This window comes from Bison bison, unplaced genomic scaffold (assembly GCF_000754665.1).
Source record: "Bison bison bison isolate TAMUID 2011002044 unplaced genomic scaffold, Bison_UMD1.0 scf7180017864260, whole genome shotgun sequence".
Classification (NCBI taxonomy): domain Eukaryota; kingdom Metazoa; phylum Chordata; class Mammalia; order Artiodactyla; family Bovidae; genus Bison; species Bison bison.
Window position 1 is genome coordinate 1,906,270 of NW_011494832.1, and position 16,273 is coordinate 1,922,542.

At 37.3% G+C, this 16,273-nt stretch overlaps 1 protein-coding gene across 1 annotated transcript in view; it reads right to left on the minus strand.

Annotated features, from left to right (window-relative positions):
- MAGI2 (membrane associated guanylate kinase, WW and PDZ domain containing 2) overlaps window positions 1–16,273 on the minus strand; it is a 1,467,824-nt gene that overhangs the window by 459,508 nt on the left and 992,043 nt on the right. The window lies entirely within an intron of this gene.

Consider the following 16,273-nt stretch of genomic DNA (forward strand, 5'->3'; position numbering starts at 1 on the left):
ATACATAGCCCTTGTTTGAATTTCCTGAGCCGTACAGCAAATTCCCCGTGGCTATCTATTTTACATATGGTAATGTAAGTTTCCATGTTACTCTTTCCATATATCTCACCCTCTGCTCCCCTCTATCCCCATGTCCATAAGTCTATTCTCTATGTTTGTTCTCCATTGCTGCCCTGAAAATAAATTCTTCAGTACCATTTTTCTAGATTCCGTGTATATGAGTTAGAATACAATATTTATCTTTCTCTTTCTGACTTACTTCACTCTATATAATAGGTTCTAGGTTCATCCACCTCATCAGAACTGACCCAAATGTGTTCCGTTTTGTGGCTGATTAATATTCCATTGTATATATGTACCACAACTTCTTTATCCATTCATCTGTCAATGGACATCTAGGTTGCTTCCATGTTCTAACTACTGTAAATAGTGCTGCAATGAACAATGAGATACATGTGTCTTTTTCAATTTTGGTGTCCTCAGGGTATATGCCTAGGAGTTGGATCGCTGGGTCATATGGTGGTTTTATTCCTAGTGAAACTCGCTGTTTAAAACCTGATTTGAGTGCAACCAGAAACCTATCAGAATGGCCAAAAGCAAGAATACTGACAGCAGCAAATGCTGATGAGAATGTTAAGAAACAGAAACTCTCATTCACTGCCAGTGGAAATGCAAAATTGTACAGCCACCTTGGAAGACAATTTGGCAGTATCATACAAAGCTAAATATATCCTCACCATTCAATCCAGCCATCATACTCCTAGGTATTCATCCAAATGAGGTGAAAGCCAAAGTCCACACAACAGCCTGCAGATGAATGCTTAAAGTTTTATTCAAATTGCAAAACATTCAAAGTAAATTAGATATTCTTCAATGGGTGAATGGATAGACTGTGGTATATCCATAGAATGGAATGTTATTCAGAGATAAAAATAAATTAGCTATCCAGCCACTTAAAGGTATTGTTGTTGGTTAGTTGCTAAATTGTGTCTGACTCTCTGCAATCCCAAGGACTATAGCCTGCTAGAGGCATCCCTGTCCATGGGACTTCCCAAGCAAGGATTTTGGAGTGGGCTGTCATTCCCTTCTCCAGGGGATCTTCCTGTCCCAGGGATTGAGCCCATATGTCTTGCATTGGCAGGTGAATTTCTTTTTTTTACCATTGAGCCATCTGGGAAGCTTACGAAAAGACACAGAGGAACTTTAAACACATACCGAGAAGTCAAAGCAGTCAGTCTGTAAAGGCTATGTATCTTATAACTCCAACGGCATAACACACTGGGAAAGACAAAACTATACAGATAGTGAAAAGACCAGTGGTTTCTAGGGAGAAAGGATGACTAGGTGGAGCAAGGACATTATCAGGACAATGAAACTATTGTCTATGATATACTAATGGTGGATACATGACATCACACATTTGTCAAAACCCACAAGACTATACACCACAGACTGAACTCTAATGTAAACTAACAATTTTAGTTAATAATGATGTATCAATGTCAGTTCATCAATTGTAACAAATGTACCACACTAATATAAGAAGTTAATAAAAGGGGAAACTGTCAGTGAGGTAGATATATGAAGCTCTGCCTTTTCTGCTCAATTTTTCTTTAAACTTGAAGCTGTACCAAAAACAAAGTCTATTAATTAAAAACTAACTTTTTTAAAACCCTTAATTCAGAAACTTATAATTATTTCTTAAGATACTGCTTCTTACTATTTTCACACTAAGTAGTTAGGTAATATTGTTTCTGTCATTTTATAACTATTAGTAGTAATAACCCCCAGTTCTGAGCCACCTACAACTGCAATCAGTATAACCTGTTTCTTTCTTTCTTTCTTTTTAATGCCGCTGTGTAGTTTGTGGGATCTCAGTTCCCTGACCAGGGACTGAAGACAGTTCACGGCAGTTAAAGCCTGGGATTCTAACCACCTAGGCTGAGAAACTCCCCACCTTGTTTCCAATACTAGTGTAATATGACAACATAGATAGCAAAAGACCATTTCACTATAGAATATCAAGTCTCTTTAGGTACACGTCTTCAACCAGTTGAAATCTGCATATCTTTTAATCCCTATTCCCTATCTTACCCACAAAGATATCCTGAGATACTATGCTAGCACCTCAATGAAAATCAAAAGATATTATGCTGAGCACAGAATCTGGCATAAAGCGGCTAATTTATTAAATGGTGGTAGCTAATAGTATTTTTTGGTCATAATCTAGTATCCCTTACCACAAAATAAATGTTAGATTGGCATTTCTTATTTTTAGTGATGTCATCTGGCTTCAAAGAATTATCTCATTTTTTGCTAAGTACTTAAACATTATCTAATAATTTATTTGTTTATTTCAAAGTTTGACAAGTCTACTGACTCATTTGTTCCTTTAAGAGATAGATACTCATAATTTACCCATTTTAATTACTTCCAGCATCTGGGTCTGGTTATTATTGTTGTTCAGTTGCTCAGTCATGTCCGACTCTCTGCGACCCCATGGACTGCATCGTGCCAGGCTTCCCTGTCCTTCATCATCTCCTAGAGCTTGCTTGAATTCATGTCCATTGAGTAGGTGATGCCATCCAACCATCTCATCCTCTGTCATCCCTGTCTCCTCCTGCCTTCAATGTTTACCAGCATCAGGGTCTTTTCAAATGAGTCAGCTCTTCACATTAGGTGGCCAAAGTATTGGAGCTTCAGTTTTAGCATCAGTCCTTCCAATGAGTATTCAGGACTGATTTCCTTTAGGACTGACTGGTTGGATCTCCTTGGATTCCAAGGGACTCTCAAGAGTCTTCTCCAACACCACAGTTCAAAAGCATCATTCTTCAGCACTCAGCCTTCTTTATGGTCCAACTCTTTAATGTCTCTGTTTTTTAACATACTATCTAGGTTTGTCATAGCTTTTCTTCCAAGGAGCAAGCATCTCTTAATTTCAGAGTTGCAGTCATCTTCTGCAGTGATTTTTGGAGCCCGAGATAATAAAGTCTGTCACTGTTTCCATTGTTTCCCTATCTATTCACCATAAAGTGATGGGACCAGATGTCATGATCTTCATTTTTAAGCCAGATTTTTCACTCACCTTTTTCACCTTCATCAAGAGGCTCTTTAGTTCCTCTTCACTTTCTGCCATTATGGTGGTGCCATCTGCATATCTGAGGTTATTGTTATTTCTCTCAGCAATCTTGATTCCAGCTTCTATTTCATCCAGCCCAGCATTTCACATGATGTACTCTGCAAATGAGTTAAATAAGCAGGGTGACAACATACAGACTTCACGTACTCCTTCCCCAGTTTTGAACCAGTCCGTTGTTCCATGTCTGGTTCTAACTGTTCCTTCTTGACGTGCATACATATTTCTCAGGAGACAGGTAAAGTGGTCTGTTATTCTCATCTCTTTAAGAATTTTCCACAGTTTGTTGTGATCCAAACAGTCAAAGGCTTTGGCACAGTCAAATAAGCAGAAGTAGATGTTTTCCTGGAATTCTCTTGCTTTTTCTATTATCCAATGGAGGTTGGCAATTTGATTTCTGGTTCCTCTACCTTATCTAAATCCAGCTTGAACACCTGGAAGTTCTCAGTTCACTACTGTTGAAGCCTGGCTTGGAGGATTTTGAGCATTAACGTTGCCAGCATATGAAATGAGTGCAACTGTGCAGCAGTATAAATATTCTCTGGCATTGCCCTTCTTTGGGATTGGAATGAAAATTGACATTTCCAGTCCTGTGGCCCCTGCTGAGTTTTCCATATTTGCTGGCATACTGAGTGCAGCATTTTCACAGCATCATCTTTTAGGATTTGTTCCTAGTGATGCTTCCTAAGGCCCACTTGACTTTGCACTGTAAGATGTGTGGCTCTAGATGAGTGATCACACCATCCTGGTTATCTGGGTCATTAATATCTTTTCTGTAAGTTCTTCTGTGTATTCTTGCCACCTCTTCTTAATACCTTCTGCTTCTGTTAGGTCCATACTGTTTCTGTCCTTTATCATTCCCATCTTTGCATGTTCCCTTGGTATCTCTAATTTTTTGGAGAGATCTCTAGTCTTTCCCATTCTATTGTTTGCCTTCATTTCTTTGCATCGTTCACTTAGGAAGACTTTCTTATCTTTCCTTGCTATTCTTTGGAACTCTGCATTCAGATGGGTATATCTTTTATTTTCCCCTTTGCTTCTCTTCTTTTTTCAGCTATTTTTCTGGCCTCCTTGGACAACCATTTTGCTTTTTTCATTTATTTTTCTTGGGGATGGTTTTTGGTTATCGACTGCTGTAGTGTTAATGAACCTCTGTCCATAGTTCTTCATGCACTCTGTCTATCAGACCTATTCCCTTGAATCTATTTGTCATTTCACTGTATAATTGTAAAGAATTTGATTTAGGTCACACCTGAATGGCCTAGTGGTTTTCCCTACTTTCTTCAATTTAAGTTTGAATTTTGCAATAAGGAGTCCATGATCTGAGGCACAATCAGCTCCCGGTCTTGTTTTTGCTAACTGGATAAAGCTTCTCCATCTTCAGCTGCAAAGAACATGATCAATCTGATTTTGGTATTGACCATCTGGTGATGTCCATGTGTAGAGTCATCACTTGTGTTGTTCGAAGAGGGTGTTTGCTATGACCAGTGTGATCTCTTGGCCAAACTCTTAACCTTTGCCATGCTTCATTTTGTACCCCAAGTCCAAACTTGCCTCTTACTCCAGGTATCTATTGACTTTCGACTTTTGCATCCCTGTCCCCTATGATGAAAAGTACATATTTTTTTGGTCTAGGTCTTGTAGGTCTTCATAGAACCATTTAACTTCAGCTTCTTTGGCATTAGTGGTTGGGGCACAGACATGGATTACTGTCATACTGAATGGTTTGCCTTCGAAGTGAATAGAGATCATACTATCATTTTGGGCTTCCCTGCTGGCTTAGATGGTAAAGAATCTGGGTCTAAGGCTTTGCACTATTTCAGACATCTTGGACCACTAGATATTTTTTTGACAGCTCTCAGGGCCATCTTTGTAAACTTGAGACAAAAAGACTAACCTAGGTAAGTTGAATTTTAAGTTCTACATGATATACTTTTTTTCCTAGTCTTTCACCTTTGAAAATAATTGCCCTTAAAGAAAAAGATTTAACAAATCAGGAGTCATAGTTTTGCTCTCTATTTTACACTTTAACATTGTAATAGTGATGAGTGTATTTCTTTGCATGCTATAAAGAGGTATCTGGTTATTGTTACTGATTACATGACATTTTTGTCAGCTTAGCTTATGATGACCTTCAAGGCTTTTTACAAATTTGTGCTTGGGACATATTCCACTTTCTATCTTCTTTAAACATCATTTCCCTTCCAGATTAACTGAGGTACAATAGAGAATTAAAAATAATGTATGTATATAGTAGTGAAATAGTCACCACAATCAAATTAATTAACAAATTTCTCATCTCATAAAGTTATCATTCCCTTTCCTTTCTTTTTTTGATTGGGGAATGATAACACTTAAGATCTGTCCTCTTAGCAAATTTCAAATATACAATATAATATCATTAACTATAGTTATACTATGGTCCATTAGATATTCAGAACTTACTCATCACACATAACCAATATGTCATACCACTTTTACCAACACCTCTCCATTTCCCCTTTCCCGTAGCCCCTGGTAACCATCATTCTACTGTTCATCTCCTTTATACATCATTTTAAAGTGACAACCCTGATTCTATTACACATCCTTCCATTTTCAATAAACTGGAGGAAAATGGTATTTCTCAGGGCCTGTCACAGTCATCATTCATTTATTTATTAAAAAAATAATTATTGAGCACATATTCTAGGTCAAGAACTCTGCCAGACATTGCTAAAAGTGAGATTTCTAAGACTCAGTCCCTATTTTCAGCAGTTTCACTATATAAACAAACATTTATTAAACATATGCTTGGACAAAAAGATTTGTGAAAAGAATATAGTATAGTGCAGTGATAGCACCAGCAAAAAGATATATAGTCTAGAGAGTTCTCAGAGAGGAGGGTAAGAGAAACCCCATGAAGGTAGTGATGGAAATCAGCCAGAGAAATCTTCCAGAAATATGATATATTCAAACTGGGATTTAAAAACAAGGAGTTCACAGACAAGAAGAAAGAAAAGGGAATCTGGCAGGAGGTATGATGCAGACAAATGCTTAAAACATTCTGATGTCCATATTGCTTTCTGAAGAAACCTGCAGTATTTTGGAATAAAAGAGATGCTTTACCTTTTTCTATAGCAGATATCAACTAATGTAAGTATTAACATTTATGCAAGAGACATAAATTTAGAAATATTCCATAAATCAATTCAAAAGTTTTCTTGGAGATTAGATTTTACAATCATAAGATTATTGCCTTTAGAGAAGCTCCCAGAACCCAGTGTGAACTGCAATGGGCATTGTCTCTTTCCTCTCAGTTCACTGTGTCTGGGGACTTCTAGAACAGCTGTTAACAATCTGGTCAGTTAAGGACAGTAATGGCACTTCGTTGGCTCTCATGGCATCTATTTTGCTTAGGACACACTGTTTATGAATGCCCTTTGTATTCTGAAGAATATGTTTATATGCATGTGTTTTTAAATATGTTTTTGTGTATATATACATACATGTGTACCTATGCGTGTGTGTGAAAGTCGCTCAGTTATGTCCAACTCTTTGCGACCCCATGGACTATACAGTCCATGGAATTCTCTAGGCCAGGATACTGGAATGGGTATCCTTTCCCTTCTCCAGGGGATCTTCCCAACCTAGGGATTGAACCCAGATCTCCTGCATTGCAGACAGATTCTTTACCAGCTTAGCCACAAGGGAAGCACATATAACAAAGTATAAGATGGAAAATGAAAAAGGATATATACATGTTTTCCATCTTATACTTTGTTATATGAGAAACAATTTAATAACAATAGGGATAAAAACTAAATTTGTTCAGAATATATGTATTTATAGTTACATTTATGTTTATATCTCTGTTGAGCAGTAATCTGTGTATTTATTTTACCAGTGATATGTTTGTTTGTTTTTTGTTTTGATAAGTAGAAAGGAAACTGCTGGTCAGTGATTCATTGCTTTTTCTGGTCTGTGTCCAGAGGGGTAAAAAATATCTAAAACTTCAAATATAAGAGGACTGTAGTTACAGCTCTGTCTTTAACTTAGAAGTTATTGACTGGTAATATATAGTCAGTTTGATAAAAGAGTATGCAAAGTATGTTTGCTTTTCTTAAATAATGAAATTATAATTGATTATTTTCATAAGTAAAAATAGAAACTATTTTTCCTTTTCCAACAACATACCACATTTAAAAAATGCATGCCAGATTAAATCCCTGACATATGACAAGGCAATTTTTGAACCTGATCAATATAAAAATTTCATTAGGAATTACATAATAACCTGCAGAGTGGGGAAAACCAGTTAGAGTCAGAAACCTTATCTTCTCATGATTACCTAGTTGTACTTTTCATAAACTTTGGTGAGCAGATACTTCTGAGCAAAAGGTAGTATTAACATGGTTATGGCTCATTTCCCTTTTTAGTCACACCTATGAGGGTTTTAAAAATGAAATCTTTAATTATAAATGCAGAGGCTGAATCTCTAAAATCTCTTAAGAGCAAAGGCATTTTCAGTTACTTAAAATGTACAATACTGGAAAAAATACTGATATGAGACATATTCCACTAATTTAATATTCCTCTATTTTCCTATTAAGTGAGCACTAAAGTGAGCAATAAAGATTAACTAAGTGTGCAATTAATACCATAAAACTTAATTGAATACTTTACTTTCATATATGTATTTTTCTTATTCATGTTTTTCAGTCATGCTGTATATTTAATTATTTTAAAGCTAATACTTCAAAGAATAAGCAAAGATTTCTAAGACAGTTCAGCATTTTCAAATTCTCTATGGCATTTGGGAATAACCTTTAGATTTTGAAAAGGTGAGTGTTTTACATTTCCTTAAACTGATAGGATAAAAGTAGAAGTACATTTAAAACAAATCAGTGTTTAATAGCCACAGTCATCTAGGTAAGCACAGAAATAATGACTGCTGCAGATTTTGCAAACACTAAACCACTTTTCAGGGACAGACATCCAGTGGGTTGCTCCCCAGGGCATCCGATTTTGCTTAAAATCTCTAATGTTTTTAGAGAAACAAAACAAAATAGCCATTTGATAGTAAGCCCCGATACACATCTGGCACTGACTCTACCAATCATTTTAATGTGGCATCATGTGATTATTGGGCTTCCCAGGTGGCACTGGTGGTAAAGAAGCCTCCTGCCAATGCACGAGACATAAGAGACTTGCATTGGATCCCTGGGTCGGGAAGATCCCCTGAAGAAGGAAATTGCAACCCACTCCAGTATTCTTGCTTGGAGAGTCCCATGGACAGAGGAACCCGGTGGGCTACAATCCATGCGGGTCACAAAGAGCCAGATATGACTGAAGCATCTTAGCACACATATACACATGTGATTATACTTAGTCTTTTGAATAAATTATTCGGGAATGCTGGGAAGCAGATCCTATAGTAGCCTGAGATTTGGTTGGCTAGTGAGGTTTACTGGCATACTATAGAAATAATTTGAGTGTGTGAGTCAGTGGAGTGAAATAACTCATAGGAGTCACTTGTATTCACTGTGAAATTTCCTTCTAATACCACACCTTCCTTCCTCAGTCTTGGCAATTAAGAAAATAATTCTGTACTTAAATCCATGTTTATTACAACCAAATGAAAACAAAGTACTGGTTCATAAACTCTGTAACTGCAAAGTGATGGTTAGTTGTTTTGAAAATTCTAACAAAGGGATTATGTTGTCAATGATACTGGTGCTCAAGATACTGCCATGTAAAGTACCAACACATGGCATGGAGAAAACACACACTCACACACACACACACACACAGAGCTACCTACTGTTCTATATATCTTGCTTTCTGGTCTCCATCCTTTTTAACAGTCTTTCTATTTACCTCTCCTATTGCCATCCCCCATTCAATTTTCTTTCCTTTACTGTCTTCTCACTCATCTTTCTCTCCACTCATCATCTTTCACACTACATGTCTGTCCATCATGTTCATCATTCCCACATTCAATACGAATGTTTACTCTGTGCTAGGTCAGTAAAGAAAAGTCAAAATGGAGCTGGTACTGCTGACAGCTCTCTACAATAGAGCTGGGAGGCCACAGAGGAAGTGTCAGCCTGGATGGAACCTGGTCTTTTGACCACTTATGATCCCAATGAAGGCAACCAGGACCTCTGTCAGCATCTGCCAGAAACTCAAAATATCAGACCCTTTACCCTAAAACAACTGACAATTCCTTGAGAACAAGTATTTTCTGACTTGCATCACAATTCTGATGTGAATCACAATTATGAATCACAATTCTCATCAGGCAACTTTCAACAACCTCATGCCTTTTTTTCTTTATAAGCCTCTGAGTCTTTTGTTTCACTGGATTACTCTTTCAGGCTTATCTGAATCTGTGTCTCAATTCTTAAAATCCCAAAGAAACTCTTTTCTTAGTTGCAAGCTCCTGCATTAATTTTTGGTTGACACATTAAAAATACAAAAAAAAAAAAAAAAAAAAGAAGAAGAAGTTAAATTCCAAGACACTTTTAAGGTATATGTGTGTGTTGGGTAATCTCTTCCTCTTGGCTGGAAGACTCAGATTTACTCAGTTTTGTTCTGCATTCTCATATGTTGTGTTTGTGTAACTTTAATTTCTGAATTAACCAGTTTGGAATACAAAAATTTTATGTTGATGGTGCAGCCTAAAACAGAATATTTCCTAATTTTGAATTTAGAGCTTTACAAAATCTCAGTGAAGCAAAAAGATATAAAAAGGAAACAGAAAAAATGATTATAATATAAAATTGAATTATTAAATATTCAGGTGTAGTACCAACTTGATTTCAAATCACACATGACTCAAGTTTTTGTAGGAAAAAATCCTTCTGCCAGAAGCTTCACAGAATAGTCAAATTATTTTTCTTACAAGAATTACAGTGGAAAAAGAGCACTGACATCAAATAGAAGGACTGGGGCATAAAAATATGAACAATGGAAAATATATCATTACTTTAAGATGAACTTCAATTTCTCTTGATCTCAAGGAACCCTAGGAATTAGATTTTAAAATATAACATCAGAAATAATGATGAGGAAAAAAACTTAAGGCATTTTAATGTCAAAAATTTGTTGCCACATTTAGGAGAATTGTACTAGATATGTTAAAATTACTGTACATTTCATTAAATATGAAGAAATCATTTCTGATTTCAATATTATTTACAGGGAGCCAATTAGTGAACCTAATTTTAGCAGAATACTTTCCAAAAATGTAATTAAAAACCTTGCCAATTTACTTATTAAATCAATGATGAACATTTTCCAAACAGAATCAAAATCTTCCTTGAAGATTTGCATAAAATTGTAAAGCTGCTGCATGAAGGCTGCATTCAAAGTCACAGCACGTAAGCTAGAAGGAGCAAAAGGTCTCCTACCTTAACAAGTTAGCATGGTTCCTGAGGACGTAGTCTTTTGGTGTGCTGATGGCAGAATTTCAAATGCAACACAAAAGCAAACTCCACCATCATTCAGCACACAAAAATGATGCTGCATTATAACTTTCTACAACGTTCCTAAAATTGAGAGACAGGTGGATTTAAAATAGGAGATGGAGTCAATAAAGTACAGAATATTCACAGGACTATGACTAAATAGATGCTTATAAAAAATGTCACCGGAGGCCCATTTTGAACTTTGAATAAAAAGGATACTATCTGGTGTAATTTAAACAGAGGGCCTGGTGCCTACGGTCTTCTAGGAGTGGGTGGGGCTGTGTCCAAAGACATGTGTTGAGAAGGGCTACTGGCGGCCGTGGTGAGGATGTACACTGAATGTAGGAGTGAAAGCAACGAGGCATCTGCAGTATTATAGTGTCTGCTGAGGGTGCTAGTGACAGAAAAGACAAAAATGAGAGAAATATACAGAGGAGAGGAAGGTGATTCAAGAAAAGACTTCACAAAATAAAGATAAGCAATATTTAAAGAATGTTTTTGAAGTTCCTGGGCTAGGATGTTATAAGAACCAATACGGATGGAGGGAGTTGCAAAAACCTTTTTCTTCACCATGCTCATCTGGCTTTGTTCTAACCAGAGATGCCCCCAAGGTCTCACACTTTAAACACAATGGCTTTCTCAGAGAAGTTTAAATATATGTTAATTGTATGGCCTTCCTAGAAAATTAAACATATGGAAGTGGAGGCTAGTATGAAAGATCCTGAGAGAGCAAAGAAGTAAGAATAGAATTCTGGGAAACTCTCTTTAGCCAATGGAGGTAGTTTGATATGCAGAAAGTGATGGGTTACCGGAACTAAAGTATTCAAGGAAGACTTTCTCAAGAAGCAAAGGAAAAAGATTGCCAAAGTATTTTCATCACCACTGTATTTCTTGCATATATAGCAAACTACCTGGAATCTAAAAAGAGTTAAATATATATTTGCTAGAGATGATAAGAAGAAAAAGAAGAAAAAAGGAAGGAAGGAAGAAATAAAGGAAGAGAGGTAGGCAGGCAGGCATCAAGGGGAACAAGCAGATGAAGAAGAGCTGACCTATTAAAATCTCATTAATACATAAAGTGTTTGCTGTGAAGGTTATAAGAGCCAATATGCAAAAAGTGTGTATTGCAGTGCCTGGTATACTGGAGGTGCTCAGGAAACCTTAAATGTCATCATCATCATCATCTTTGATGGTGATGTCATCATCACCATCATTATCAAGACTATCATTGTCCTTAGAGGACTTTTAGCAACAAAGATACTTCAGAAATTCTTTAGTTTGCCATGACCTACTAAGACACTTTGATAATCTTCTCCTCATGTTTCAACCCACTTCATTTAAGCTTGTAACTCCTGATACTTAAAGAATTCACTCCTGCTAAATTCACTAATAACTTCATTGTTGCAAAACCCAGTGGACAATTTTTTCATTGACATTTTACCTGACTTCACTGCAGGACTTACCATTAGCAATGATTTCTTACTTTTGGAAGCCTCTCTGGCTTTGGTAACAACACTCCTGCTTTTATTCCTCCAATATATTTGGCCATTACCAAGTCCCTTTACTGAGATTCTTATCCTGACCCAACACGTTGGGGGCTGGAATTCTCTAAGATTCAAGAATAAATAAAATTCAAAAGTGTTCTTCAGGCTTTCTTGCAGGCTCAGTGGTAAAGACTCCACCTACCAGTGCAGGAGACATGGGTTCAATCCCTGGGCCAAGAAGATCCCACATGTGGTACAACAACTGAGCCCCTGTGCCACAACTATTGAACCTATACTTTAGAGCCCAGGAGCTGCAACTGCTGAAGCCTGCATGCCCTAGAGCCCATGCCCTGCAACAAGAGAAGCCACTGCAATGAGAAGCCCAGGCACTGCAACAGAGTAGCCCCACTCACTGCAACTAGAGAAAAGCCCTCAAAGCAACAAACCCCCAGCACATCCCAAAATAAATTATTTTAAAAAGTGTTCTTAAACTTAATTCATTTTCAAGAGAATAGAGAAAATGAAATAACAGGCAATATTATTCTGAGGATAAATTCTAGGAAAAAATAATGTTCTGCATATGTTAATGGCCCACAAGAATGCACAGCTTATTTCTCCATCCTGGGGAAAACATATTTTTCACAAAGTGAGGTGATAAGCATTTGACTTTTTCACAAGTGATACATCAAACAAATAACTTTCCTGGATTTTGTCAAGTCAATTAGGATGATACTTGAACTTTTCAAATGACCATACTATCCTCTGAAACTTTAAAAGCTACTAAAGGATGAGCTAAAGGCAAGTATGTGCATTTTGTTTCTGAGTTTTAATCCCATTACTATCGGCCCACAGAAATAATTTTATAAATTCTTTAATACTTCCATAATGCTTACTATAACTTTGCTTTACGATAAAAGCTTACTATGATTTCATATGAATCATAGTATTATTTCAGAATATTAACTGGACAAATTATCCAATATTAAAAAAATCTAAAATGACTATAGTTAACCTGGGGAAACATACAAGAAATCTGTCAAGTAAAGAAATCTGTTTTCAGTGCACCCAGTGTTAATCCAATGAGATTCAGTAAATCTAGGCTTCAAAATGCATACACATATGGCGGTAGTGAAGTAACCCAATTTGTAGTGACATGAGCAGGTGTCTGTAGGTAGGTCATTGAAAGTCATCATAAACTGGGACGGATTTACTAGCATATGAATCTTAATACGTAGTTACTTGTGTTAATATTACACAATAGAAGTAGGCAAGTATAGAATTTCTGTATAGATGGGAGACTTGTGCCACATTCCTGAGCTACAGTGCATGAGGTTCACCTTGCACAATATGGTTTATCAAACTGTTAACAGATGCATTTCATTATGAAAAATCCTTAGGCTGCTCTCTGGAGAAGTTGCTGTTTCAAACATTTAGAGGTGTCCCATATGGCATGGATAAGGAGATAATCATAATAAGATGTAAACTATCACACACAAAAATTTCCTCTAAGTTATTTTGCCTGAACCTAGAAAATAATGAAGTTTCTTCCAGACTACCAAGGCCAGAGAAATAGTTTCTTTTCTGAAAGATCAATCAAGTAACTCTTTACAAAAAGAGCCCTAAATGCAAGGCATAACATGAAATAAAAATGTATTTCATCCCTTGGTTATAATTTCTCTGCTTAGCTTTCACAGTTAAAATGTCAGCCAGCTCCATTATCATCCAGTCAAATCTTCAAACCACACCATTTCCTCCTTCATAATCTCTCTCACTTCAGATTCTTATCTTGAGTGGCCTACTGCCATTATTTCTTTCCTCCAACTTTGTCTATGTGACTCAGACACAAAATTATATCCTAAATACAGTTTTAGATAGGTGAACTTCAAATTATTTAAGTGACTCACGCTATATACAGGATCAACTTATACATATTTATCCTGACCGCTTTGATGACCTACTGCAACTTGGCTTTGATATCTCTTAACTTCCTCCCTACTACTCAAAGCGTCTGTCTAGGAAAATGGACTCGATTAATACCTCTAAGCTGTCATCCTATCTGAACTTCCCCTTTCCCATTTTCCCTTATCTTTCTGAAGAGCTCTAGCATCAAATCTTATAGAAATTGTTCCTGACCTGCTGTCTGATCAGCCCCTGCCCTGTGCTTCCCTTCCACTCTGAGCTTAACATGCATCAAACTAACTGTAATCACTGATTTTACTAATCAGTAACTGTAATCACTTTCCTCCAGAAACAACTCGTTTTGTCTTCAATTCTGTTCCATTCAGTGTTGCACTGAAATTGCTTCCACTAAGGCCCAAATGTGAATACAAACTGTGAATTCAGCAGATGTTTTATATTCAGTCTTGGGTCAATTCAAAATTGCCCCAAAGAGGGAAGAAAGGGTGGGTGGGTGTGTGGGTGTGTGTGTGCGTGTGTGTGTGTGTGTGGTGTGCATAGGCTGAAGCGCCTATAATTTAAATGTTTACATTACATCAAGTATAAAAAGTCTTACAAATAATTAAAACAGACAGTGACTATAAAAAAGAGGAATTAGAAAAAGTTCTCTACCTGCCTTTCGTGCTTTAAAATAAAATGGTGCTGAAACTGGTGGATGGTGAGGAAACCAGGTTAGGAAATAAACTGTGTGAAGGGCTAGATGGGAAAATAGCTAGTATTTACTGAGCACATACCATGTGCTGAGCATGGTTCTAAGTGTCTTAAAGGTATTGACTCATTGCACACACATAGTAACTCTACACTGTGGTTATGGTCATGGTAAAGGGTTGTGCTATCAAACTGCCAAAAGCACATGGCAGAGAGTGAGGACAGGAGCTGATATGTTGCCATTGCTTAGTGCATCTTGCCGAATGAAGGGGATCCTATTTCTTCATATAAAGGTGGCTTTTGTGCTGTACTTAGTTGCTCAGTCATGTTCGACTCTCTGAGACCCCATGGACTGTAGCCGGCCAGGCTCCTCTGTCCATGGGGATTTTCCAGGCAAGAATACTGGAGTGGGTTACGATGGCACCCTCCAGGACATCTTCCCAACCCAGGGACTGAACCCAGGTCTCCCACATTGCAGGCAGACTCTTTACCATCTGAGCCACTACGGAAGTCCAAAAGTGCCTTTAGGTTGGAAAATTAAAAGGCATCTATCTTTTTCTGAACTCACACAGAGGCACAGAATAAGTCAGTGGCATCCTTGGAAAAGTGAAAGTCACTCATTTGTGGCCAACTCTTTGTGATGTAGCCTCTATTATTATTCCCATTTTACAGGCAAAGAAATTGAGCCACAAACAAGGTCAGAAATCTGCCAAAGGTTACACAGCTAACAGGTGACAGTGATGAGATATAAATGCAGGCTCCTGGCTCCCAGGTCTGTACATGGAACCACTGTGATACCCTGCTTCCCTATTTCTTGTTTGAAGTGTTAATTCTCCATGCTAATCAACAGCTGTTCAATTTTGCATTATTAACTCATTTAATCCTAACAATAACCCTTAAGGAATTGGGCCCTTAGGACACAGAGAGATGCCTCAGCCTCCAGTCCTAAGAGATGGTCTTTTGTGAGCTGTGTCCTGGTGGAAACAGAGCCAAAGAGACACTTCACTGATCAGAACTAATTGGCTAATTGATATGCTTCAAACATCTTGCCAAGCAAACGAGAGTTTAATTAAAACAAAATATTATGTGTAGCACTGAAAGTTAAACTGATGGGATCTGAGAAATGTAAGAACTGAAATGAACAAATATCTAGAAAGCTCCAAAAATATATTTATAGGATATTATTATTGGGGCTTCCCTGGTAGTTCAGACGGTAAAGCGTCTGCTTATAATGTGGGAGACCCAGGTTCGATCCCTAGGTTGGGAAGATCCCCTGGAGAAGGAAATGGCAACCCATTCCAGTACTCTTGCCTGGAAAATCCCATGGACTGAGGAGCCTGGTAGTCTACAGTCCATGGGGTTGCAAAGAGTCGGACACGACTGAGCGACTTCACTTTCACTTCATTATTGGCAGAGGGGTATACTAGGATAAGACATGGGAGAATTCAATTTTTTTCAAATGTCAATCCAGTTGTTTCAATATTATCTACTGAAAAACTATACTTTCGCTTCTAGTTTGAAATACTGCCCATACCATGCACTAAACTGCATTTTGTATTTGCAAATTCAACTCTCTAACTCTGCATGTATGAAATGAT